Source organism: Phyllobates terribilis, unplaced genomic scaffold, assembly GCF_046119375.1.
Source record: "Phyllobates terribilis strain yellow unplaced genomic scaffold, ASM4611937v1 Scaffold_11__3_contigs__length_659146591, whole genome shotgun sequence".
NCBI lineage: Eukaryota > Metazoa > Chordata > Amphibia > Anura > Dendrobatidae > Phyllobates > Phyllobates terribilis.
In genome coordinates, this window is record NW_027362771.1 from 462,919,574 (window position 1) to 462,945,835 (window position 26,262).

The window sequence follows — 26,262 nt, forward strand, 5'->3', positions numbered from 1 at the left end:
GCCATAACCCCAATATTAGGTGGATTGAGGTGGGAGGCACCGAGTACAAGTGCTCTCTATTTGCTGATGATGTCCTAGTATATATCACTCAATCACATATATCCATCCCTGCTGTTATGGCTGAAATAGATCACTTTGTTACATGGTAAAATTTTAAAATCAATGCAGCGAAGTCTGAGGCCCTCGATGTCTCCCTCCCTAAATCCATATAGGATTCCATCCAGTCCAACTTTCCCTTTGCCTGGCCCTCACAGGGTATCAAATACTTAGGAATTCCTATTCATAGAGACCTCTCCCATCTATGTTATCTTAATTTTGGGCCCTTTATTGAACAATTCCATACAGACCACGGTTGGCAAGTTAGAACTGTAAGATTCACTACGTGAACCACTGGTGTTTTGTGGAAAAGCACATGTACACCGCGTTTCAAATTATTATGCAAAAAGTGTTTAGGAGTGATAAGGGAAGAATTTGTTTGTTTGTCAGTTAAACTCATTGATGGTGATGTGTGTCAGGGCTCTTTATATCACTGTAAGCAATTGCAGACACCTGTGCTAATTAGTTTGGCAGGTGTGTCCAATGAAAGGCAAGACTACTTAAGAAGGCTCTCTCACATTATTAAGCAGCCTACATTTTCTGCCAAAATGGGAAAGAAAAAGGATGTGTCGGCTGCTGAGAAGCAACAAATTGTGGAGTGTTTAGGTCAAGGCATGACTACAATCAACATTGTGCGATGATCAGGATGAAGTGTCTTGGCAATCAAGAAGTATGTAGCTGATTCACAGTACACACGTGTGCGTGCTGATAAGGGCAAATTGAGGACTCTTTCCTACAGGCAATTACGTCAGGTTGAAAGAGCAGCGGCAAAAAAGCCTTGTCATAGCAGCAGACAAGTTTTTGAAGCTGCTTGTGCCTCCAACGTCCCCCGAACAACAAGATGCAGGGTCCTTCAGAGGTTTGCAGCTGTGCATACGCCATCCTGTCGACCTCCTCTATCCACTTCACACAAGCAGAAACGGCTCCAGTGGGCCAAACATTACATGAAGACTGATTTCAAAACTGTTTTGTTCACGGATGAGTGCCGTGCAGCGCTCGATGGTCCAGATGAATGGAGTGGAGGATGGCTGGTTGATGGACACCCCACGCAAACACGGCTACAGCGCCAACAAGGAGGAGGTGGAGTAATGTTTTGGGCTGGAATCATGGGGAGAGAGATTGTCGGCCCCTTTAGGATCCCTGAAGGCGCTAAAGATGAACTCCATAATGTATGTGGATTTTCTCAAACAGCACTTCCTGCCATGGTTCAAGAAGAAGAACCGTGTATTTCACAGCAAGATCATTTTTCTGCATGATAATGCACCATCTCATGCTGCACATAAAACATCTGCATCTCTGGCTGATATGGGCATAAAAGGGGACAAACTTATGGTGTGACCCCCATGCTCCCCTGACCTCTACCCCATTCAGAACCTTTGGAGCATCATTAAAAGGAGTGTCTATGATGGCGGGAGGCAGTTCACATCTAAGCAACAGCTCTGGGAGGGTATTCTGTCCTCATGCAAAACAATTGAAGCAGAAACCATCCAAAACCTGACAAATTCAATGGACGAGAGAGTTCAGAAGCTCCTTTCGAACAAGGGGTCCTATGTGAAAATGTAACATCACCTAGAATAAAGTTTTGAGTTGAAAACTGTTTGATTTCAGTTTCTAACAACCTGCTAATGCTTATAATTTCAAAAATGACCATTTTTTTGGTCTTTATTAAAATGAAAAGGTTGATCGAAAAGTTTGGGGGATCTAAGAGTGTGGCAACCCAGTAGTCATGATTACTTCGAATTCTGACAATATGAGGGTCATGCTGCAGGTAGTGCAGCAAGAAGGCACTTATGTGTCTTGCGCATCTCGGAGCCCCAAAATTATTTTCCGGGCTAGATGCAGCTAAAAATTATTTTTAATTTTAAATCTGGTGAAGCTTATTATAGATGGCCTAATAGGATCAGTGCTGCAAACTGCTACAAAGCCCAAATTATTTTCCAGTCAAGATACAGATAAACATGATTAGTAATTTGAAAGCTTAAAACGGTTGGTAGGGTGATTTTAACCAATCATCAAGCTTTTACTCTCCCCAGGATGACACAGGGGTAGAAAAGTCGTTTCGGATCCATGATTTGTTCATCTTTATGAACGTGAGTCTGTCTACATTATCAGTGGAGAGCCGCGTGCGCTTATCTGTCAGCACACCACCAGCAGCGCTGAACACACGTTCAGACAGAACGCTGGCTGCGGGGCATGACAAGATCTCCAAGGCGTAAGTGGCTAGCTCCGGCCATTTATCCAGATTGGAAGCCCAAAAAGAGCAAGGGTCCAGTGACACAGTCGTGGCTTCAATGTTTACTTGGAGATACTCCTGTACCATCGTCTCTAGGCGTTGACTATGTGTCAGACTTCTTGTCTCCTGTGGCCTTGCAAAGGATGGGCTAAAAAAGTGGTGAAATGATTCCGCAAAATTGATGTTACCAGCAGATACTGTGGTTCTGTTACGGTTTGAGTGCTGAACACTTGACGGTCCCATGGTTGGCAAGTTGGAACTGTGAGATTCACTACGTGCACCACTGGTATTTTGTGGAAAAGCACATGTAAGATTCTGCAACAGTCTCTGCTGATGCTCCTGCATGCGTGCATCCCTTTCTATGGCAGGAATAATTTCTGCAAATTTACTTTTGTACCGGGGATCTAACAGTGTGGCAACCCAGTAGTCAGGATTATTTCTAATTCTCACAATTCGAGGGTCATGTTGCAGGTAGTGCAGCAAGAAGGCACTCATGTGTGTTGCGCATCCAGGAGCACCAAGTCCCTGTTGTGTTGGTGGCAAGGTAAAAATCATGCTTCCTTCCTCTGTCCTCTCCCCCCAACCTCGCACAACAGAAATGTGATCAAGGTCTCCCTCATCTGATGAGTCTTCCATCAGTTCGTCCTCCACTTCTTCCTGGGCTCCTGCACCTTCCTCACTAGTTTGGCTGCTACCATGCGCCCTGGTAAAATCATCTCCCCCACCCTCACATGCCTGCCGCCCTGGTGCTGCCGACCGTCTGGACCTTGCAGATGTTAGCCCTTCCGCATACAACTCCTCCTCCTCTACTTCCTCCACCTCCTCTTGTGCCACCACCTGACTCCGAATTCTGTTTAACATGTGCTCCAGCATGTAAATCACCGGAATAGTCATGCTGATAATGGCATCGTCAGCACTAAACATCTTCGTCGCCATTTCAAAACTGTGCAGAAGGGTGCATAGGTCCCTGATCTGAGACCACTCCTCCAGCGTGATTTGCCCCACCTCTGAATCTCGTTGGCCCAGGCTATACATCAGAACGTATTGCACCAGGGCTTGTCGGTGCTGCCACAGTCGCTGCAACATGTGCAGAGTTGAATTCCACCGGGTAGGCACATCGCATTTTAGCCGGTGAAGTGGCAGGCCCAACGAATTCTGTAGAGATGTAAGTCGCTGAGCTGCGGGATGCGAACGGCGGAAGTGAGCACACAGCGACCGTGCCCTCTGCAGAAGGCCATCTAGTCTGGGATAGTGGGCTAAAAATTGCTGGACAACCAGGTTCAACACGTGAGCCATACAAGGCACGTGTGTGACATTGCCCCGGCGAAGGGCCGCACCCAGGTTTGCAGCATTGTCGCACACGGCCTTCCCTGGTTTCAGGTCCAGTGGAGACAACCATTCATGAAATTGGTTCTCCAGAGCTGACCACAACTCCTCAGCTGTGTGACTCACATTTTCCAGACATTTCAATGTAAAAACCGCCTGATGACGTTGAGCCCTACTGCCAGCATACTAAGGAGGTGTGCAGGATCCCTTCTGCGCAGTTAGAAAGCTTGTGGCATGACCAGACAGGCTTTGGGTGCAGGTGGAAGACCGAGAGGAGGTTGAGGAGGCAGAAGCAGTGGAGGAAAAATGACATAAAGAGGATTGACGCACAACTCGTGGGGACGGCAAGACTTGGACAGCAGCCCCTTGTCCTGCTGTCACCATAGTTACCCAGTGCCCAGTCAGCGACATGTAACGCCCCTGTCCATGCCTACTCGTCCAAGTGTCTGTGGTTAAATGCACCCTGTCACACACAGAGTTTCTCAAAGAAGCGGTGATGTTGTGTGCGACATGCTGGTGGAGCGCAGGCACACCTTTCTTTGAGAAGTAGTGCCGACTGGGCATCTGGTACTGGGGCACTGCGATGGACATAAGGTCTCGAAAATCCTCTGTGTCCACCAGGCGGAAAGGCAGCATTTCTGTAGCCAAGAGCTTGCAGATGGTGAAATTCAACCTCTTAGCTTTCTCATGGCTAGGAGGAAATGGTCTTTTACTTGTCCACATCTGAGGGACCGAGGGCTGGCTATTGTGCTTAGACGGGGTTGATAAGGGTGTCCCCGGCAAACTGCCGGTCTGTGAGGAAGATGCAGGCGGACATGTTAGGTTGCCTTGATCCAAAGGTGGTGCTATCGATGTCAGACAGCGCTCAAGACCAGCTGGTGTTACCACCTCCAAAGAAAATGATGACCTGCCAATCACGCTGGCTGTTGCGGGTAAAGAGGTGGCAGGTCTGCGCCCCAAAACAGGTGTGACTGCTGTCCCCCCAGTCACAGAGGATGAAGAGGCCGCGGATGCACAAGATATGGCAGACGGTGGTTGGCCCGGCCGGCTAGACCGCATTGTAGCACACTGAGCTTCCCACTGCAACTTATGCTTCATGTCCATGTGCCGGTTCATGCATGAAGTACTCAAACTATGTATTTTTTGGCCTCTACTTAGCTTTTGCTGACAAATGTTACAGATAACACGAGTTGGGTCATCTTTATCGATCTGAAAAAATGCCCAGGCTATGCAAGGCTTAGCACCCATGCGACCTGAAGAGCCACCACGACTTGTGGTGAGAGGCAGAGTTGTGTTTGAGGATGCAGTTGTTGACGTGCTTCCAGTACTACGTCTCTGTCCAGGAAGGCGCAACCTGACCTCGTCGTCACTAGCATCTTCCTCCACCTCCTCTGCTGACCTCATCTCTTGGCTGACTGTGGGTTGACAGTAAGTGGGATCTCCGACCTCATCATCATCACCCTGTGCGTTATCACACCCGTCGTCCTCAGAGCCAACCTGTTCCTGCCCTGACAAAAAACTAAAGTTGTCGCTCCAATCAGGTATTTGAGTCTTATCATCGTCTTCCTCATTGTCTCCACCAACAGGAGTTACAGTTTGGGAATGAGGGTCTACATTATGGTCAGAACTTTCTGCGTCTGGTCCTGGATCCGACTCATAAAGATTCTGGGCATCAGTGCAGATCATTTCCTCGTCTGGATTCACAGAAGCGCTGGAGTCGACCTCTGATTCCCAGGCTATAGTATGAGTAAACAGCTCTGCAGACTCAACCATCTGTTCTACCTCATACTCAGACGGGCAGCTGGAGATTTGGGAGCTGTGAGGAAGCAAGTGCGATTTGGGTGACACCTTTGAGGACTGGAGTATTTGTGATGTTGAAGTTGATGTGGAGGAGAGCCCACTTAAAGGAGCACTTGATATCCGTTGAAGCACCTGCTGTTTTTGTGCCTCATCTGGAATTTGTAGCGATTGGCGTGGCCGTAAGAAAGGGATCTTATCACATTGTCTGCTAAAAGAAGTAGACATTTTAGTTTGGCTGCAAGATGGTCTTTCTTCTGCACCTACCCCACGGACACAACCTTTTTTCCCCTTCCCAACACGCCTATTCCCCTTTCCACCAGCAGCAGGCCTTTTTCCACTCATTTTGGTGGTTAACTAATTCACAACTCTGGAGTTGTTTGCACAAAAAAACAATGGATGGTAACCGAGCAGAGCTGAGTGGCCAAACTGTGGTATTAGGCCAAAACTATTGGCTGGGTTAGATGCAGAAAAAAAATATTTTTAATTTGCAACCTGATGGAGGTCAGTATAGATGGACTAATAGACCAAGTCCCACACACCGCTAGAAGCCCAAATATTTTTTCAGAGCTAGATGCAGAAAATTTTTTTATTCAATTTGCAACCTGATGGAGGTCAGTATAGATGGACTAATAGACCAAGTCCCACACACTGCTAGAAGCCCAAATATTTTTTCAGAGCTAGATGCAGAAAAAAATTATTTTTAATTTGCAACCTGATGGAGGTCAGTATAGATGGACTAATAGACCAAGTCCCACACACCGCTAGAAGCCCAAATATTTTTTCAGAGCTAGATGCAGAAAAAAATTATTTTTAATTTGCAACCTGATGGAGGTCAGTATAGATGGACTAATAGACCAAGTCCCACACACCGCTAGAAGCCCAAATATTTTTTCAGAGCTAGATGCAGAAAAAAATTATATTCAATTTGCAACCTGCTGGAGGTCAGTATAGAAGGACTAATAGAACAAGTCCCACACACTGCTAGAAGCCCAAATATTTTTTCAGAGCTAAATGAAGAAAAAAATTATTTTTAATTTGCAACCTGATGGAGGTCAGTATAGATGGACTAATAGACCAAGTCCCACACACTGCTAGAAGCCCAAATATTTTTTCAGAGCTAGATGCAGAAAAAAAATATTTTTAATTTGCAACCTGATGGAGGTCAGTATAGATGGACTAATAGACCAAGTCCCACACACTGCTAGAAGCCCAAATATTTTTTCAGAGCTAGATGCAGAAAAAAATTATTTTTAATTTGCAACCTGATGGAGGTCAGTATAGATGGACTAATAGACCAAGTCCCACACACCGCTAGAAGCCCAAATATTTTTTCAGAGCTAGATGCAGAAAAAAATTATATTCAATTTGCAACCTGCTGGACGTCAGTATAGAAGGACTAATAGAACAAGTCCCACACACTGCTAGAAGCCCAAATATTTTTTCAGTGCTAAATGAAGAAAAAAATTATTTTTAATTTGCAACCTGATGGAGGTCAGTATAGATGGACTAATAGACCAAGTCCCACACACTGCTAGAAGCCCAAATATTTTTTCAGAGCTAGATGCAGAAAAAAATTATTTTTAATTTGCAACCTGATGGAGGTCAGTATAGATGGACTAATAGACCAAGTCCCACACACCGCTAGAAGCCCAAATATTTTTTCAGAGCTAGATGCAGAAAATTTTTTTATTCAATTTGCAACCTGATGGAGGTCAGTATAGATGGACTAATAGACCAAGTCCCACACACTGCTAGAAGCCCAAATATTTTTTCAGAGCTAGATGTAGAAAAAAAATATTTTTAATTTGCAACCTGATGGAGGTCAGTATAGATGGACTAATAGACCAAGTCCCACACACTGCTAGAAGCCCAAATATTTTTTCAGAGCTAGATGCAGAAAAAAAATATTTTTAATTTGCAACCTGATGGAGGTCAGTATAGATGGACTAATAGAACAAGTCCCACACGCTGCTAGAAGCCCAAATATTTTTTCAGAGATAAATGAAGAAAAAAATTATTTTTAATTTGCAACCTGATGGAGGTCAGTATAGATGGACTAACAGACCAAGTCCCACACACTGCTAGAAGCCCAAATATTTTTTCAGAGCTAGATGCAGAAAAAAATTATTTTTAATTTGCAACCTGATGGAGGTCAGTATAGATGGACTAATAAACCAAGTCCCACACACCGCTAGAAGCCCAAATATTTTTTCAGAGCTAGATGCAGAAAAAAATTGTATTCAATTTGCAACCTGCTGGAGGTCAGTATAGAAGGACTAATAGAACAAGTCCCACACACTGCTAGAAGCCCAAATATTTTTTCAGAGCTAAATGAAGAAAAAAATTATTTTTAATTTGCAACCTGATGGAGGTCAGTATAGATGGACTAATAGACCAAGTCCCACACACTGCTAGAAGCCCAAATATTTTTTCAGAGCTAGATGCAGAAAAAAATTATATTCAGTTTGCAACCTGATGGAGGTCAGTATAGATGGACTAATAGAATGATGCTATGCCCAAAAGATTTTACTTCACTAGGTGCAGTAAAAAAATTGGTATTCTATACACAGGTGGTATATCTTGCAACACAGATAGGCTACTCCACTGACTAACACACTCTGCAATAGGCCAAAAAGGATTAGCTTTGCTAGATTCAGCCAAATGCTGTGAAAAAAACTTGCACAGCACTGGCGCAGACCTGCCTGTCAAAAACTGATAGGAACTGATGTAACCTAGTCCTGAAAAGGACTCCAATTACAATTAGTCTTTACTCCCACAATCTATCTATTTAAGAGCACAGACCTGCCTCATAAAAGTCGTAGGAAATGCTGTAACCTAGTCCTTAAAAGGACTGCAATCACAACTATTCCCTACTCCCAAGCTATCTGTATATTTGTGCGAAAATTGGCTTGAAATTAACAAGGTATAGCGCACACAGCAACAGCGGTGCCGTCTAACACGCAGCTGCAGCAGTGAGAAAATGGTGGCGACGGGGAAAATGGCTTGGTCTTATAGGGCAAGGACATGTGACATACGCTGCCAATCACACATGCCCTTGCTTGTGTGAAAAAAAGCACTTCGCTCCGTGTGTGCGCTGCTGATAGGCTGACAGATTGCACCTCCCCACTGCAAATGCGGGAAAGAGAAAAAAAAATGGAGATCTTCATTGTTCCTGCAGAGATCCATCCCCTGCCCCTCCCCCCGCCCCGCTGTACACTCAAACTGCGTATTAACATTAATTTTCATCATTACTGAGAAAAAATCCAGTTATGATTTTGGTGCACGAACAGTTATCGAACATAACCTCGAACAGCCGAATTTTTCTCAAATTGTTCGTGTTCGCCGACCGGCTCGAACACCGCCCAAAACAGCTCGAATTTGAGATTGGCGAACAGTTCGAGTAGAACAACGCTCATCTCTAATGAAGATTGCAATATATTAAGAGGATAAATATTTTGATTTGAGTGCTTTTTTAATTTTAAATTCACTTTAAGAAAATCCCTTTACCATCCCCAAAAGAAAAAACATATACCTAAAGACTAATTTCTATAACCAATAACTTATACAAACAAAATTTTCTGTCTTTAATTTGAAAATGTCCAACATAAAAATGTAACTAAATATATTTAGCATTTTTAAAATACTATCATCTGATTCATAGAAATAAGGGCACATGTTTAATTTCTCAATTCAATTAGCACATAATACATATTTTACATTGAAAACATTTTCAATTAAACAGTTCGAAATTCCTCTTACAAAACAAGAATAGAATGTGAATTTCAAACAGTATCTGGTTAGAACTTGTAAATAATGCAGCATTGCTTATAGGGATTTTTTAGCACGTGAACCCCAGAGGTTATGGGAAAAAGCTGGAATCAGTAAAGGAACATAATGCTCAAAGGCACTTTAATGTCCACAAACAGTAGTAATGCTGTGTGACTCCACAACAAAGGGGAATTTTTAACTTCTTCATAATAAGACATGTTGTACATAATGTTGGAGGTCCAGTTACTTTGTTTCAATAGCTTTGTACCATCAGCATAAGGGCTCTTGTATGTTGCATAATTTAATTACATTTTTGGAAGTATATTAACAAATAACCAAGTAGGTCATATTTGGTGACTTTGAGGTTTTTTGGGAAACTACCCATAACTGTATCCCTATCTAGCAAATGTCAAATTAGCATCAAAGACAATATGAAAATAGATATGACATACTGAAATTTGATTAGTGGGAAAATAGTATTTGATTAGTTAATTCGCTGATGCTAAAAAACCCATTGCTCTGTAGTAGTAGATCCTGTAAACCACAATCTGTTCAGTGCTGGTTAGACTGTGATTCAGGGTCAGAGAATCTCCCCATTCTACACCTGTAAAAGGTTTCCACAGGATTATTAAAAAATCTACTAATAAAATGTAGTAAAAGTAAAAAATGTGTTTTATTTACCAGTAGTCCCTGCTAGTGTGGAGCGAACACTAAAATGATCGGGTACTCGTTGGTCGAGTTGAGCAAATTGAAATGCTCGAGTGCTTGATCCAAGCAACGAGCCTAAAGTAAGTCTATGGCAAACTCGAGCATTTTTCAGGCGACCCCCACCGGACGTCTGCAGGGGGCCTAAAAATTGCCCAAATCGATGGGAACAGTGCTCAAATGACATGGGAGCACCATGGAAAATACCCCTGGAAGCATCTCTGACTCCCAGGTCACTGCTGTCAACAATGTTGTCAGAGGTATTATGCCACTTTTACGGACTGACAATAAAACATACAAAACCTAAACCAAAATGGATTTTCCTGGGAAAAATGTTAAGGAATATCCTTTCCAGGGTAATGACTTATATATAAAGCAAAATAAATATACAAAAACAAAAATGCTCCTCCACACCTTGAGCTATGTTCACACGTAGCATTTTTGATGCATTTTTGCACTTTTGTATTGCTTTCAACCAAGACAAATGCATTCACCGGGAAATGTCATTTTAACATTTTACTACCTTATCTGGCCATATTGTGTGTGAGACTTGTTCAGACACATCCGGTTTCATTTACAGTGGTGGCTAAAAGTATTGACACCCCTGCAATTCTGTCAGATAATACTCAGTTTCTTCCTGAAAATGATTGCAATCACAAATTCTTTGGTATTATTATCTTCATTTAATTTGTCTTCAATAAAAAAACACAAAAGAGAATGAAGCAAAAATCAAATCATTGATCATTTCACACAAAACTCCAAAAATGGGCCAGACAAAAGTATTGGCACCCTCAGCCTAATACTTGGTTGCACAACCTTTAGCCAAAATAACTGCTTTTGGCCACCACTGTATGAAGGAGGGACTATGAAAGTCACAAACCCTATTTTTATAGGGCCATCAGCCAGCCCTTACTATTCTTAAAGGGCCAGCAGTCAGCCCTCACTATTGTTAGATAGTCATCAGCCGGCTATGCTTTGTTGTTCCCATTATTAAAGAGTGGGTCTCTTATACTGTTATTGCATATGCAGTGACTGCAAGGGCTGCCAAAAATTTGAATGCACCCCAATATCCCTTTGACGAGGCATAGAGGAGGGTCTCAGTAAAAAAAATGTTTCCATTATAAAGGAGTGGGTCTCCTATAGTGGTAATGCCCATGCAGTGACTGCAAGGGGTGCATAAATTTGTGAAATACCCCAATACCAATTTGAACACACATAGAGGTGGGCCTCAGTAATGACATGTTCCCAATAGAAAGGAGTTCTGCTTTACAGTTATAGGGTATGCAGTGAGTCCAACAACTGCCTAAATTTGGGAAAAACCCAATAACAATTTAAAGACACATAGAACTGGGCCTCAGTAACGACATATTCCCATTAGAAAGGAGCAGTTCTGCTATACAGTTATAGGGTATGCAGTGAGTCCAACAGCTGCCTAAATTTGGGAAAAACCCCAATGCCAATTTAAAGACACATAGACGTGGGTCTCAGTGAAGACATGTTCCCAAAAGAAAGGAGTGGGTCTCCTATAGTGTTAATGCCCATGCAGTGACTGCAACGGCTGCCAAAAATTTTGATGCAGTCCAATGCCCCTTGGAAGAGACGTAGAGTAGGGCCTCATGAAAAAAATGTACCCATTATTTGGAAGTGGGTATCCCATACTGTTATTGCCTATGCAGTTAATGCAAGGGCTGCCAAAAATTTGGACGCACTCCAATGCCCCTTGCAAGAGACGTAGAGGAGGGCTTCATGAAAAAAATGTTCCCATTATTAGGAAGTGGGTCTCCCATACTGTTATTGCCTATGCAGTGAATGCAAGGGCTGCCAAAAATTTGGAGGCAATGCCCCTTGGAAGAGACCTAGATATGGTGATATGGTAGATATTTTGGTGGTGATATGGTGTTGGAGGATGAGGATGAGGAGAAGGAGGAGGACAAGAGCAAACAGACAAAATCAGGAAGCATATACCCATATCGGGATGTGGGATGTGAAAAGGTTTTGGGAATTGACCTCCCAAAAAAAGACACTGGATTTGAGTTTATTTTACGCTGCTATCATTTGGTGGTGTTGAGAAGTCTGGCCCAATCCAGCCTTTGTTCATTTTTATAAGAGTCAGCCTGTCAGCATTTTCAGTTGATAGGCCGATGCGCCTATCGGTTATAATTCCACCAGCGGCACTAAATACCCGCTCTGATAAAACAGTAGCGGCAGGGCAGGCCTGGACCTCCAAGGCGTACAGAGTCAGTTCATGCCACGTGTCCAGCTTGGCAGCTTAGATACCCAATAATTATAAGGAACAGAGGAATCATGGAGGATATTGATACTGTCGGCAAGGTACTCCTTCAGCATCTTCCCAAACTTTTCCCTCCTTGTGAGAGTACCCCGAGCATCAGGGCCTGTGTGATGGGAGGGTCTGAGAAAACTGTCCCAGAACTTTGACAGTGTTCCCCTGCCTCTGCTGGATTGGATTTGTGTTTCTCTCGTTTGTACTCCTTGGTTGTCCAATGAACTGTTGGCTGCCAGCATTTTCAGATGGAAATTTTTTAAATAATTCTGCAACAAGAGCCTTCTGGTACTGCTCCATTTTATTAAGCCTGTCTGCCACAGGAATAAGATATAAAGTTCTCCTTGTAGCATGGGTCTAGAAGTGTTACCAACCAGTAATGACTGCCACCCAAAATTTGAAAAATGCGAGGGTCACAGGAAAGGCAGCGTAACATAAATTCAGCCATGTGTGATAACAGGCAAGACTTCCACATCCTCACCAAGAAGACGACTGACCATACTCTCCTCCTCCTCTTCCTCATTGTCACCCAATCCACATTGGGATAAGATAAGGCTGGGCTGTATGGAATCACTCTGTATGGTTCCTTGCTCCATATCATTGTGCTCTGCCTGCAATGCATCCACTTTAATTGTGAGCGGCGAGCGCTTCAGAAGGTAGAGAAGCGGGATGGTAATGCTAATTATGGTGTCATCACCGCTCACCATCTTGGTGGAGTCCTCAAAGTTTTGGAAGATGGCACAGATGTCTGACATCCATGCCCACTCCTGAAGTCTTATGTGTGGAGGCTGACCTCAATACGGATGGCCGTTTTGATGCTGGTAGTCAATAGCTGGCCCTGCTGCTCACAAATTCTTACCAACATCTGCAACATTGAGTTCCAATGCTTGGGGACATTGCACACCAGTCGGTGAGCCAGAAGCTGCAAGCGCTGCTGAAGCACGGCAAGGGCAGCGGAAGCTGTAGCTGACTCTCTAAAATGGGCACACACACGGTGTACTTTGACAAGCAGATCCGGGTAGGTTTTGATAAACAGCTGAACCACGATGTTAAGTACATGGGCCAGTCATGGTACATGTGTGAGCTCGCCTCGCTTCAGAGCCGCCACCAGGTTCTGGCCATTGTCACACATGACCATGCCTGGCTGTAGGGTGTCCGGTGTGAGCCACAAATCTGCCTGCTCTTTCAGAGCTGTCCACAACCCTCCAGTGGTGTGCGGTTTGTCACCTAAGCATATTAGCTTCAGCACAGCCTGTTGCCGCTTGACCAAGGCAGTGCTGCAGTGCTTCCAGCTTGTGACTGATGTGGTCATTTCAGAGATGGAGGCTGAAGAGGAGGAGGTGCAGGAGCTGTAGAATATGGGGGCAACCCTGATTGACCCAGGGCATGCAATCCTTGGTGTCGGGAGGATGTGTTCTCTCCCAAGGTCCGACTGGGTCCCTTCTTCCACTATATTAACCCAGTGTGCCATCAGCAAGATGTACCGTCCCTACCCACAAGCACTTGTCCATGTGCCGTGGTTACATGGACTTTCCCAGTAACTGCGTTGTTGAGGGCACGGCTAATGTTCTGGGACACGTGCATGTGTAATGCGGGGATGGCACACCAGCAGAAATAGTGACGGCTGGGGACCGAATACAAAGGGATGGCCACCGCCATCAGGTCACGGAAAGCTTCTTTATCTATGAGTCTTAAAGGCAACATTTCGAGCGCAAGCATTTGCGAAATGTGTGAGTTTAGTAGTGTGGCCTGTGGGGCCTTGGCTGCGTATTTGCGCTTGTGTTCCAAGGACTGTGGTATGGACAACTTAACGCTGCACTGGGACAAGGACATGGATGTAGCTGCTGATGGTGCTAGTTGAGAGTGTGCAACGACAGGTGCTGGGCGGGAGGCATCTTCGCATGCGCCATAGACAGGGGATTGGCGTGCATGCACAACAGCGAAACAAGCAGTGGTGTCCACCACAGAAACTGTGTCTGGACCCGCGGGTTCGGCCGACTTAGTTGGGTGCTTTGCTGCCATGTGCCTGATCATGCTAGTGGTGGTCAGGCTGCTAGTTTTGCTACCCCTGCTGATGCTGGCCTGACAGGTGGTGCAAATGGCCTTTTTGGGGTTATCTGCAGAGTCTTTAAAAAACAACCAGACTTGGGAAGACCTAAAAGTTGTACTGGCAACTTCCATTGTGTTGGTGTTCCGGAGAATGGTTGCCGGCCTTGTGTCTATGGCCACCACACTGCTTGTTCTTGTCTGTTGTGGTGCTATGCCTCCCTCCCCCAGTGTGCTGCTGTCCTAGCTCTGCATGTCACCTTGCCATGTTGGGTCAGTGACTTCATCGTCCACCTCCTCGTCTTCCACTTCCGCACCCTGGTCCTCCTCTTGACTTTCTGGTGATTGTGTCTCATCATCATCCACCTCTTGTAACAGTAATTGCACTTTCCCACCATTGCCTTCATGTGACCGGATTTTCAGTTAACTTATTCTCCAGCCAACAATAGACAGTACAACATACAGGCTGTAGAAGGTAAATGATGGAAAATTTCTAATGAAACACAACTGCAAAATTTTTTACTCCAAAATGTATGCATTTAAGCAAAAAAAAGTCCCAAGAGTGGGCAAATTCTTTAAATGCCCCTATCAATCTCTGACAGTGGCAAGAACCATGGGGCATGCTGTTCCTTTCGCCCACAGCCCCCTTAAGATGCGATCATGGGGTCCTGATGGGTTGCCAAGGCTGCTTTGGGTTTGGTGAAGGCCCCCACACTTGTCATGAGAGTGTACCTATGAACACCACCCTTTGGTATTTGTTCATAGGAGAGCAAGATTTGCTTCTATATATTGCAATATATTTATATTGCAGTATATAGTACACGCAATCAGATAATCGCAGGCTCACACCCCCCAAAGAAAGTAAAAAATACAGTAGAAAAAAAAATCTTTTTAGAAATATAAAATAATAAAACATGAATTAGTACCCTTTTCCCCCATTAAAAATAAAGAAATAAAAACAAATAAAATAAAAAATAAACCTATGTGGTATCTCTGATTCTATAAAAGCCCGATGTTTCAAAATATAAAATGTATTAACCTGTTTGGTAAACGCTGTAAACAGATAATTAAAACACTAGAATTGTGGTTTTCTGGTTGTCTCAACAATGTTAAAAAATACAAAAAGAAGGGATCAAAATGTTTTATCTATCTTAAAATGGTATCACTAATAATGTTGGTGTGCCACAAAGAAAAAAAGCCCTTGAATTAAAAATGAAAAAGTCATAGGTCATGTAAATGGCAACAAAAACAAATGAAAAAAATGTAACAATTTTTTTAAATGATTCATTTTGTATTCTAGAAATTGTACTGACCTGGAGAATCATGTTGCCAGTTCATTTTTACAGCAAAATTAGTGCCGTAAAAACAATATCCAAAACACAATGGAGTAATTGCCTTTTTGCGCAATTTCACTGCACTTGAATTTTTTTCCTATTTTCCAGTACATTGAATGGGAAAATAAATGATATCATTCAAAACTGCATGCAAAAACAATCCCTCACATGTGGTGGATTGGTGGATGGAAAATGAAAAAAAAGTTGGAAGACGGGAAGGATAAAAGGAAAGCGCAAGAATGAATATTGGCCTCAGCAGGAAGGGATTATTGTTTTATATGTACTATATTACTAAAGTATTTATTTTACATTTACTATCATATGGTGTCAATTCAAGTAAAAGCAATCCACCGTGGCTGGTATATTGGTATATTCAGAATACTGGCACTACATCATTCAAAGTTCCTCCAAGCCACATTAGCTTGTGCTGAAAACATTAATCACCCACAGGCTCCAGCAGTGGTCTACCAAGCAAGAAGTCCACGCAGTGATTCACCACAGGGAGAGGAGCACTGTCCTAAGCTCTGAAGGCAAGTGTGATGCGAAACAGCAAAAGATGGTTAGATCTCTACTATGCCTTCTCCATGGATTCTGTAGCCATGCTATGAATTTGAAATTGTAAATATTTTTTTCTTTGGATTAATATTATTCCATAATAAAGAAAATGTATATATTTTTAAAAACAAGTTTGTGAAGCTGGATTTTCTACCTTTTTCTGCCACCTTTAAAAATGTATGGAATGCTACTGTACCTCTGTTCCTTGAATCTACTTTACCGCTGTTCCTTGGGAAAAATTATGCCATTTTCTTCTTGAGATGAAATTAGTCCTCAAAAAATTGAATGTTTCTTATTATGTTCTGAGACCTGCAGAACCCAGAGCATAATAAATGTAGGATGTAAAAAAAACATTAATATATATTACTCACTTCACCGCTCACCTGTCCCCTCATCCTCGTCTGGTCCTTGGTGCTTCATCTTTTATCCTTCCACCATTGTGCAAGGCTCTTAGGCCTTCTTCTCTTCAAGCCCTGGCTTTCAACTTGACAAGGCTTTTGACTGACATCCCTGCACATTGTGCCGCCACTCAGGAATTGTCGCAACATCTGCTGCAAGGCAAGACAAACACAGACACCCATGGCCTTGTCTAGTCAGAAGACCTGGCCTGGAGTGAAGATTCTGAAGAGAAAAGACTGGATGGCAGGCCATGGGGGTGTCAGGACAGGTAAGCGGTGAGTATTTTTTTTAACCTTTGCCTGGCTCTCTAGCTGGCCTGCCATGTTCCTGAATTTGCATGGAGCTAATTGCAAAAAATCTGTATTTTGGAGAATATGGATTTTTGTAAAATTCGAGGAGAATTCAATTTCGTTTTAATAAATTCGGTCATCTCTAATAAATATGTCAATAACGCTTGGAGGCTAAATGGAGTGCTCCAAAGTATTAGTCTGTCTATGAGGCAGGGAAAGAGTTGGCTGGTAAAAGAGTGGACAGGTGGAATGATAATATTCAGTAATTCTTTTCCCATCTGCTACAGTTTTTTTTTACCTTACCATACAATGTGGAAAATTAAGACAGACTCAAGAGAACACCGTTGCCACATAGCGTTAAAGTAAAAAAAAAGAATTCAATAAACGTCATATATAATGGAAGACAAATACTTCCAGCACCTAAACGTTTTATCTGAAATAATTAAGTCAATATTTCTTCAGAAGCCATTTATACCGGACCAACATTTTTCTTGCTAAATATTCATTAAACAATACAAGCCAATATAATACAATGTTTTGTTTAAGAAGATCTGGTATGGATTTTCCCTGAAGAAAAATAACCTCATAATTGCATGTTTTCTATTAAAACTGTATTTCAGGCTGACCAAAAATGGGTTGTGAGGAGTGAAATAGCTTCCAGCAGGTGTACTAAGATATCGTGCACTAATGCTGTGATCAGCAATGTACAGATGAACAAGGAGTTTGAGAAGTGAAAATATATAAATGTGGTGCAGATTTTTTCCTGTCTCTGCTGCAATTGCGTTTTTTCTGCATGACTCAATTTAATTCTACAGCTGCTTTTCAAGTAACAGAAAAAGCATAATTCTGGTGTTTGTTATTTAAGGTAAATGGATTCTGGTGGAGGTACATCAAGGGCATACGTGCCCTAAAGGGTGTTGTTTTTTATAAAAAAAAAAAATTTTGGGAGTCGTTTTTCCCTCAGACCTATGGTAAAACTATTACACTATAACCCTGCCAGCTCATAGGATTAACAGGACATATAAAGGATGAAGATGATAAATGTGCCTTAAGGGGGACTCCAGTTTCAAAACAATGCTCATTATTGATGTTGTAGGTAGTGCATAGAGAGGGTGCTATCTTTCCATACTTGATCCATTGATTCACAACTAGTTCTCTCACTAGGAATAAAACTAAGGATTTGTTTTGAACTGGTTGTGTGTGTATATATACAGTGGCATATAAAAGTTCTGGCACCCCTGGTCAAAATTCCTGTTATTGTTAACAGTTAAGTAAGTTGAAGATTAAATGATTTCTAAAAGGAATAAAGTTAAAGACAACACATTTCTTTTGTATTTTAGGCAAAAAAAATATATATATATTTTCATCTTTTACATTTTAAGAATTACAAAAAGGAAAATGGGCCGATGCAAAAGTTTGGGCATCCTGCATGGTTAATACCTAGTAGCACCCACTTTTGCAAGTACTACAGCTTGTAAATGCTTTTTGTGGCCAGCCAAGAATCTTTCAATTCTCGTTTGAGGGATTTTCATGCATTGTTCCATGGAAAATTCTTCTAGTTCTGTGAGATTCCTGGATCGTCTTGCATGCACTGCTATTTTGAGGACTAACCACAGATTTTCAATGATGTTCAGATCAGAGGACTGTGAGGACCATTGTAAAACCTTCAGCTTGCACTTTTTGAGGTAGTTTATTGTGGATTTTGAAATGTGTTTAGTATCATTATCCATTTGTAGAAGCCATCCTATTTTCAACTACAACTTTTTTACACATGGTGTTATTTTTGCATAAAGAATTTGTTGAAATTTCTTTGAATCCATTCTTCCCCTACCCGTGAAATGTTCACCATGCCACTGGCTGCAACACAACCCCAAAGCATGATTGATCCACCCCCATGCTTAGTGTAAATTGTAATTTTTAAAATTAAAAAAAAACTGACAAGGTTTTTTTTTGCCAAAAATACAAAGGAAATGTGTCGTCTTTAACTTCAGGCCTTTTAGAGATCATTTCATCATCAACTTGCTTAATTATTCACAAAAACAGTAATTTTGACCAGGGGTGCCCAAACTTTTACATGCCACTTTTAGTATGCAATTTGTCTATTCAGAGAGGAAGAGGATTTGATTTCTAGTGTCACCTATGACTTAAGATAAAAGGCAAACCAGGATCTCATATTAAAGACACGTGTTTTGGGGTGCTGCCTCATCAGTGCAAAGCATGAGATCTGATTTCACTGTATGACTGGGGTCTAAGGGACAATGTTTCTCCTTATGGAGAGTGACATGCCTATACACACACTATATACACATACACACATACAGTCATAATACACAGCAATAATGTTTTATGTTTCAGGACATAAAAAAAAACTCTGGTCTTAAAATTAGGTAAAACCAATAACACATGACAAATTACACCATGTCATTATTTAAGTAATCATTATCTCTATGACTATCAGTCTCTGACATCATTCTGGAGGAAATTTGGCCAACTTTTCTTTATTACATGGCGTAAGGTCCTGCAACAGCATTTCCATTAGCTTAAAATTTAAACTTTCACTGGGCCATTGCAACATCTTGAATTTTTGTTTTTCAGCCGTTCTGACGTCAATTTTCTGATGTGCTTGAGATCAATCTCCTGTTGCATGACTCAGTTTTGACCAAGCTTTAGGTTTTGTATAGATGGCCACACATTTGACTCCAGAATAGTTTGGTATACTGAGAAGCTCAAGATTGACTCAATGACTGGAAGATGCTCAAGTTCTATGGCTGCAAAACAAGCCCAAATGACACACTGTGTTTGATTTTCTTGATGTGCTGCAGTATATTTTGGCCAAACATCTCAATTTTAGTCTTGTCTGTCAAAAGGACATTGTTCCAGAGGTCTTGCGGTTTGTTACAATGCAACTTTGCAAAACTTTGCTGTTGTGTGTGCAAGCCAATCCCCTGTCCATAGTGCATTCAAAGATGCCTCCTGCCCTGCACCTGTTGTTGCACACTCTCAGCTAGCACCATCAGCAAGCACGTCGTTGTCCCAGAACAGCGTTCAGCTGTCAATACCCCAGTCCTTGGAACACAAATGCAAATACGCAGCCAACGCCCCACAGGCCACATTACTAAATTCCCACATTTCGTGACAGCTTGCGCTCGAAATGTTGCCTTTTAAGCTCATGGAGATGGAAGCTTTCTGCAACCTGATGGGGGTAGCTGTCCCTCGGTACTTGATCCCCAGCCATCACTATTTCTCCCGGTGTGCCATCCCCGCATTACACAAGCATGTGTCCCACAACTTTAGCCGTGCCCTCAACAATGCAGTAACTGGGAAAGTCCACCTAACCACGGACACATGGACAAGTGCTTGTGGGCAGGGAAGGTACATCTCGCTGACAGCACACTGGGTTAACATAGTGGAAGCCGGGACCCAGTCGGACCATAAGATGGAACACATCCTCCCGACATCGAGGATTGTGGGCCCTAGGACAATCAGGATAACCCCCACAGTCTACAGCTCCTGCACTTCATCCTCCTCAGTCTCCTCCTCCTCTTCAGCCTCCATCTCCATCAGCCTGTTGCCAAGTGGCAACAGGCTGTGCTGAAGCTAATATGCTTAGGTGACAAACTGCACAATGCTGAAGAGTTGTGGACAGCTCTGAAAGAGCAGGTAGATCTGTGGCTGACCATGCTGACCCTACAGTCAGGCATGGTCGTGTGTGACAATGGCCGGAACCTGGTGACGGCTCTGAGGAGAGGCTAGCTCACACATGTACCATGCCTGGCCCAGGTACTTAACCTCGTGGTTCAGCGGTTTCTCAAAACCTACCCGGAGCTGCCGGATCTGCTTGTCAAAATACGCCACCTGTGTGGCCATTTTAGAAAGTCAGCTACAGCTTCTGCCGCCCTTGCCGTGCTTCAGCAGTGTTTGCAGCTTACGGCTCACAGACTGGTGTCTGATGTCCCCACACATTGGAACTCTACACTACAGATGTTGGGAAGGATTTATGAGCAGAAGAGGGCAGTTGTTGAGTACCAGCATCAACAAGGCAGTCGGTATTCAGTTCAGACTCCACACATAAGACCTCAGGACTGGACATGGATGTCAGACATCTGCATGATCCTCCAAAACTTTGGGGACTCCACCAAGATGGTGAGCGGCGATGAGCCATAATTAGCATCACCATCCCGCTTCTCTGTCTTCTGAAACTCTCTCTGCTCACAATCAAAGAGGATGCATTGCAGGCGGAGCACGATGAAATGGAGCAAGGAACCATACAGGGTGATTACACACAGCCCAGCCTCATGTCATCCCAACGTGGATTGGGTGACAATGAGGAAGAGGAGGAGGAGGAAGAACAGGAGCTAGTTTCGTGCGCTATAGACGGTACTGCCTGCACAACTGTCATACCGTCTGTTCAGCGTGGATGGCCAGAGGACAGGGAGGAGGAGAAGGAGGAGGAGTGCATGGTCAGTCGTCCTCTTGGTGAGGACACGGAAGTCTTGCCTGTTAGCTGTCTTGCATGCAAGGCTGAGTTTATGTTACGCTGCCTTTCCCGTGACCCTCACATTCTCAAAATTTTGGGTGACAGTCATTACTGGTTGGTAACACTTCTAGACCCACACTATGAGGAGAACTTTATATCTCTTATTCCTAAGGTGGACAGGTCTACAAAAATGGGGCAGTACCAGAAGGCCCTTGTTGCGGAACTATTAAAAAAATTTGCATCTGAAAACGCTGGTGGCAGAGGTCAAAGTTCATTGGACAACCAAGGAGTACAGGCAAGAGACACACAACTCCAATCCAGCAGAGGCAGGGGAACACTGTCAAAGTTCTTGGAGAGTTTTATCAGCTCCTCCCATCTCATAGACCCTGAGGCGCAGGGTACTCTGACAAGGAGTGCAAAGTTTGGGAAGATGCTGAGGGAGTGCCTTGCCGACCATACCAATGTCCTCCGTTATTCCTCTGTGTCTTATAATTATTGGGTATCCAAGCTGGACACGTGACATGAACTGGCTCTCTATGCCTTGGAGGTCCTGGCCTGCCCTGCCGCTAGTGTTTTATCACAGCGGGTTTTTAGTGCCGCTGGTGGAATTATAACTGATAAGCGTATCCGCCTGTCAACTGAAAATGCTGACAGGCTGACTCTTATAAATATGAACAAGGGCTGGATTGGGCCTGACTTCTCAACACCACCGAATGATAGCAGTGTAACACAAACTCAAATCCAGTGTCTTTTCTTGGGAGGTGTATTCCCATGCACCTTTTCACACCCACACATAGGTTTAAGCTTCCTGATTTGGGCTATTTTTTTCTAGTCCTCCTCCTTCTCCTCATCCTCATCCTCCACCACCATATCACCAGGGTGACCGTGGTCCGTGATGCAACACCCACATAATATTTTTAAAGGTTGTTTATGATGCCTGTAAAAATAATTTTTTCATACAGTATGTTCATGTATACCCCCCAGGGGTAAATGTTTGTCAACCCATACACTTAGTGCATGGGCATTACAAGTTTAGGAGACCCACTCCTTTCTAATGGGAACATTTTTTTATGAGGCCCTCTACATCTCTTCCAAGGGGCATTGGATTGCCTCCCAAATTTTTTTTCAGCCCTTGCATTCACTGCATAAGCCAACACTATGGGAGACCCACTTCCTAATAATGGGAACATTTTTTCATGAGGCCCTCTACGTCTCTTCCAAGGGGCATTATAGTGCCTCCCAATTTTTGGCAGCCCTTGCATTCACTGCCTAGACCAACACTGTGAGAGACCCACTACCTAATAATGGGAACATGTTTTCATGAGGCCCTCTACGTCTCTTCCAAGGGGCATTGGAGTGCCTCCCAATTTTTTTTTCAGCCCTTGCATTCACTGCATACGCCGACACTATGGGAGACACACTTCCCAATAATGAGAAAATTTTTTCATGAAGACCTCTACGTCTATTCCAAGGGGCATTGGAGTGCCTCCCAATTTTTGGCAGCACTTGCATCCACTGCATAGGCCAACACTATGGGAGACCCACTTCCTAATAATGGGAACATTGTTTTCAGGAGGCCCTCTGACTTGCACGTCTCTTCCAAGGGCCATTGGAGTGCCTCCAAATGTTTGGCAACCCTTGCATTCACTGCATAGGCAAACACAAAGGGAGACCCACTTCCTAATAATGGGAACATTTTTTTTCAGGGGGCCCTCCTCTACGTCTCTTCCAAAGGGTATTGGGGTGCGTCCAAATTTTCAAAGGGGTATTGGGGTGCGTCCAAATTTTGGGCAGACCTGCCACTCACTGCGTACACAATAACAGTATAGGAGACCCACTCTTTAGTAATGGGAACAACAAAGAGACTGCTGGCCCTTTAAGAATAATAAAGGCCGCCTGATGGCTCTATAAAAATAGGATTTGTGACTTTCAGAGTCCCTCCTTCATAAATAAAACAGGATGTGTCTGATCATGTCTCACACACCACATGGCCAGATAAGGTTGTAAAATGTTAAAATTACATTTCCTGGTGAATGCATTTGTCATAGTTGAAATCAATGCAAAAGTGCAAAAATTCATCAAAAACACTACGTGTGAACATAGCCCAAGGTGTGGAGGAGTATTTTTGGTTTTGGTTATTTATTTTGCCTTATATACAAGTCATTACCCTGGAAAGGATGCTCCTTAACATACTTCCCAGGAAAATCCATTTTGGTTTCGTTTTTGTATGCTTTATTGTGAGTCCTAAAAAATGGCGTAATACCTCTGACAACGTTATTCACAGCAGTGACCTGGGAGTCAGAAATGCTTCCAGGTGTCTTTCCCATGCTGTTCCCATGTCATTTGAGCACTGTTCCCATAGATTTGGCCAATTTTTAGGCCCTCTGCAGATCGCCGGGGTGAGCCGCCTGAAAAATGCTCGAGTTTCCCATAGACTTACATTGGGCTCGTTGCTCGGGTCGAGCACCCGAGTATTCCAATTTGCTCAACCCGCGCATCGCGCACCCGAGCATTTTAGTGCTCACCCATCACTAATTGTCAAGTGTCTTAAATGTTTTCTACTTGTGAATAATCCTTCTCACTGTAGGGTGATGGATTTCAAATTGTTTGGGAATGGATATATAACCATTCCTAGATTGATGGGCAACAAAAATAACTTCTCTAAGATCATTGATGATGTCTTTCCACTTCAGATTTATGTTAACACATGGCTATGTGTTCCAGAACAGTAAATTCCCAAAACTTCTGCCATTATAGAGGTGGTCACACTTGCTTATGAACAATTAAACAATGGTATTTGATTAGCAGCATCTGACTGCTATTTATCTTTTTAATTCCTATTGAAGCAGTACCGATGTATTTAATTTTTCACATACTATTTTTGCAATTTGGACTAGTTTTTGTTAAATAATGACAATGTGGAATTTGTTATGTGGTGTTGTTTATGTAAGGTTGTATTAACCTTTATTTTTTAAGACCTAATGGCCAAATGTTTTTTTCTTTTTTATTATATTCTGGAATGTAAACCCATTGAATTCATGACTGTGTATAAATACAGTTCAGGCATTTGCGTACAAGTGGGGTGGCTGAAGGGATGAATATTGTATTTTTTACCAATACTCACCTCTCCGGTTTTCTTTCAGTCATTGGGCATGCTACATGTTCGGCCTCTTCACTATAAGCCGGTGTCATGTCAGTGACTCGCACAGGTGGTAAGCACTGCCTTACTCACTACGGTAACCACTCTACTCTCACCAATCTCTGGCTGTCTCGTTGATCTGCCTCTTGCAGCATTCCCAACACTACTGCATCCTCTTTCTGCTGGTGAGTTTCAACCTGACTATGGAAGCAAGGTCAGATTCTGCAGGAACTTAACCCCACTGTGTCCTGCAAATATTAGACTCCCTGGCTTATACCCAAGCAGTAGGGGTTTATTAGGTGGCTCCTCCCACCACTCCTCACCTGATCTAAGGTTCTAGTTCAGTTCCTGTCTAGTTTCCTGTAATGTGCTCTCTTGTATTGTTTCTCCTGTTTTCTTACCCAGTTAGCCTACTAGTTTTTATTTCTCTGCTCCTGACCTAAGCTACGTATATTGAACCTGTGAACTCTGCTGTAGGCCCGGGGACTGCCCTGGAGTGCTACCTGGTGACTACCTGTGGCCAAGCCTATCCTCACCATCAGAGGCTCTAAGTGAATACCAGGTAGTCACTTAGTTACGTCCCCCCAAGGTAAGCCCGGCCCATGGTGCAGTGGGTCCACACCCACCAGTGTTACAGTTAGGACTCAGAAAGCAGGCTGGAGTTCACTGCACATCATAACATTTCAAGACTGCAGTGAGCTCTGGCCTGCATGAGGTTGGAAAGCCTAGCCTATAATGAAGAGGCCGCAAGATGGGGAATGCAATGACAGAAAAAGAGGACCAAAAAGGTCAGTGATGAGGTAAGTATTAACTTTTTTTTTAACATCCAATGTTCGTAAGTAAGGGTTTTACACAAGTCGGATGTTTGTAAGTTGGAGACTGCATGTAATGTACAGAAGTTAGATTGTAAAGGATTCTTTAGATGTGAACAAAATCGTTGCGGTATGTGTCGCTATGTTAAAGTAACAAAAGAGTTTTTTAATTCAGAAAAAACCCAGCAGCATGACATAAAACAATTTATTAATTGTAATAGTGATTATTTGGTATATATAATAGAATGCACAGCTTGCAATAAATTATATGTTGGATCTACAGTGCGCAAACTCAAAAAAAAGCATTGCGGAACATATCAGAGATATTACTAATGTTACTAACCGTAATATATCCCATGCTTCCAGGCATTTTATACAAGTTCATAACAGAAATATTTCCTCACTTCAAGTTTATGGAATTGAATGCTTAATACTTAATCCCAGAGGCGGTGATAACCGAAGGCATCTCTTGGATCGGGAGGCATTCTGGATGTATTTTCTTCATACCTGCCACCCAGATGGGCTCAACATGCGACGAGAACTTCTTTTCCATTATTATTGGTACTTTTTGTATGTTTTGTTTCATGTATTTAATTACAATTATTTTTCTGATGCTGTGTCAAACGAAACATGTGTTTTTTTGATTACTTCAATACTGACATCATCATATAGCGTTCATTGGTTTTTAATTGTCATGTGATTTAAGTGCTTTGTTTTTATTGGTCTATTTGTATATATATACTGGCTTTGTGCCATTCATATATACAGTAGCTTGGATAAAGAACACACTATTGGTGTTCGAAACGCGTTGCTTTTAATGGACATGTGCTATGGCATATGTATCTTAATTCAGTAAAGACAACTTATTTTTGGAATTCATCTGTGGCTGGAGCCTCTCCTTTCTTTTTTCCTGCATGGCTTCGAAGTGGTTCCTCGTTCTCCGTGCCCAGAACGCTAAAACTCAGGTGAGCTGGTGAACTTTTTATTTTTCCGTTGTTTGA